Source organism: Chinchilla lanigera, unplaced genomic scaffold (assembly GCF_000276665.1).
Source record: "Chinchilla lanigera isolate Chin_1 unplaced genomic scaffold, ChiLan1.0 scaffold00018, whole genome shotgun sequence".
NCBI lineage: Eukaryota > Metazoa > Chordata > Mammalia > Rodentia > Chinchillidae > Chinchilla > Chinchilla lanigera.
In genome coordinates, this window is record NW_004955419.1 from 20,908,441 (window position 1) to 20,911,319 (window position 2,879).

Below are 2,879 nucleotides of genomic sequence, written 5' to 3' on the forward strand. Positions count from 1 at the left end.
AAAAAAAAAAAAAAAAAAAAAAAGAAGTGATTACTGTTTGCACTCGGCCGCCAAGTCATATTTGAGGTTGCTGTCAAAGTCTGGATGCTGGAGAACAAACCCAAAGCCAACCATAGACCTTACATAACGTGAGAGAGAAATAAATGTTGTAAGCCACTGAGACTGTGGGGATGTTTATCACACCCCAGCTCCCTTACTCTATCTTACCTCCTCAAACAAATACAGGTTTTTAAAATAAGTCAAAAAGGTGTTGCTTAAATTGCCAACTTGTAGAATGGGAGCAGGAAGGTGAAGAAAGCTCTGTGCCTTCAAAACGCTCAGAGCCTTTGGAAAGAAGTGCACATGACAAATTGACTAAACACAAGACTGAGAGTCCTGTGTGCCAGAGAGTGTAAAAATGGAGTTAGGAGGAGAGAAGCAAAAGAATCTGGTGGAAGGATCGGAGGTTACTCATGGGAGGGATCATATTTAAAGGGGGCCTTGAAGCAAGGCAAGCTCTGACATCTGAGGAACAAGGACAAGAATACAAATAGAAACTCCTGGCCCATCCCGATCTTTATTTTTTTTCCTACCCCCTTAGCGCAGTCCTGTTCTCTCAAGGCCCTATGTTTTTCTTTTTTTTTCTTTTTTTTTTTCCCCGGTACCGGGAATCGTACTCACCACCTTGCGCTTGCCAGGCAGGTGCTGTGCTGCTGAGCTAAATCCCCAGCCCCTCAAGGGCCTATGTACGTGATATAAACTCTCACCTACACAGGCCTAAAGAAGCGCCCTGGGATGTTCCCAGAAATGGGCTCAGGGACATTAGAACAGAAATTCAGGGATTCCAGATACTCAGAGTGTGGTCTAGAAGGCGGGATGTGGTCACAGGATGGGCACTGGAGAAGCCAGAGCGGGTCTATCTAAAGCACAGCACCCAGGTGCCTGCGCTCCTGGGTAGCTGGGTGGTAAAGGTGGGGTAGAGGTGAACAGGAAGACAGTTGTGTTCTTTGAACATGATAATATACGTTGTTTGACAGTTGTGTTCTTTGAAATAATACACTTAGTTATAGGTTGCAAGACCCTTTCTGGCAGCAGTGTGGAGGATGGGCTGGGGGATGGACTGGATGGAATTAGCTGGCCAACCTATGCTAGAAACATAACAATATTTGCCATAATGTCTCTGATTTACTCTTTTTGCTGCCCCTCTGTTCTTTTTGTGTGCAGGGGCAGAGAATCACTGCCTCATGGCACCTGGGCTTTTTCCACCCTGCTCTATTACATGGTGATTCTGATAGAGCCCAGGCTTGATTTTAAACCAAGAACTTTCATTTTAGCTGAAGGGTTTTGTGAGGTGATGTATTTTCTCAGTGATGTATTTTCCAGTTGTGAAAGAGAACTGTAGCAACTGGTATTAAGACTGAAAATGCATGAGGCTAAATGGCACAGTTAAGTATAAAATAAAATGAGTGCAAGTGGACACAGACTGAGGACTAGCACTGCGGAGAGAGGAGCACAGTTGTGTTGGCATGGTTCTAACCAACGTTGATTTTCCTCTGGAAACCTTAACTGTTATTGCTGGCTTTATAGTTTTAGACACCATTTGGTGTGCCGTTCCAGGAGCAGTGACCTTCAGAGTGATAGGCGTGCTCCCAGCCCAGTCTCCCAGCATGGAAAGTTTAGGGGCTGGGACCTGCAGGGGAAGAGGTTGAAGTAGGAATTTACATAATCCGATTATTGGGGGATTAGGTTTGGGCAGCTAAACGCCTCTATGTGCTTGAGCTAAAACCCTTACTATTCATGGCTCTCTCCACCCCCTGGAGAGACTGCACCTGCAAGCTCCTGGGAGGGCACAGGGGGCTGGGAAGGGACGGGTGGACACTAGGAGAGGCTAGGAGAGGCTGGGCGCTGTCAGGCTCTGGTTCTGTTGCTTTAATTGATCTGTCTGGATTAGCCTGTGAATGCTGGCCCTCTAGTGCTCTATGCAGGAGTTTCTCTTCAGGAAAGACCGGACCTAGGGATTTCTGCCAGCACCAGTGGGTGTGTGGATCAAGGTCATTTTGGCCAGAGGTTAAGTATCAGCCTTGGTCAACCTTAAAACTCCTCCCCACATTCGCAGTTCTTAACCCCTTTCTCAGTCTTCAGTTCTGTGTATCAGGTCCAAGTGCATCCACAAAGCTCCCCATTTTCCAGTTATCCATCCACCTGTGGTACATGTGTCTCTCGGTGTGTCCATCATGTGAGTTAGCTGGTTCCTTCTGTTTAATACAGTTTATAAGAATACTCTTCTAGGTAAATACCGTTCCTTCATGTCCTTTGGTACTTTGATAGATAAATTTTGACAATTTCAGATTCATTAATAGTGTTGCACGCAGTTATTAAATCTTTTAAAATCTCTATTGGTGTTATCCATTTTCTATGCCTCACATTATATATTTATGATCTCTCTCTCTCTTGCTTTCTCTCTCCTTCTCTCTGGATCTTCTTAATTAGCTTTGTGAAAGTTTTTCCATTTTATTTTTCTGTCAAAAATTGGTTCTGGGATTCATTTATTACTTTTATGATTTTCTAATGCAGTAATTTCTACTATAACTTTATTCATTCTGTTCTCTATATTGCCTGTGTTTATTTTGATCCCTTTCTACCCCCTGTTCTTAGATTGGATTTACTTATTTTTTTTAATTTCTTGCTTAGTAAGAAAAACATCCCCAGGTATGAACTTCTTTCTGATAGCACCTTTGGCAACATCCTGTGTTTCCATTTGCTGTATTACTGCCATTAGTTTGTTTGTTTTTCCCCCGGTACCGGGAATCAAACTCACGACCTTGCACTTGCCAGGCAGGCGCTGTGCCACTGAGCTAAATCCCCAGCCCATATTTATTTCTTAAAGAGAGGATATTATG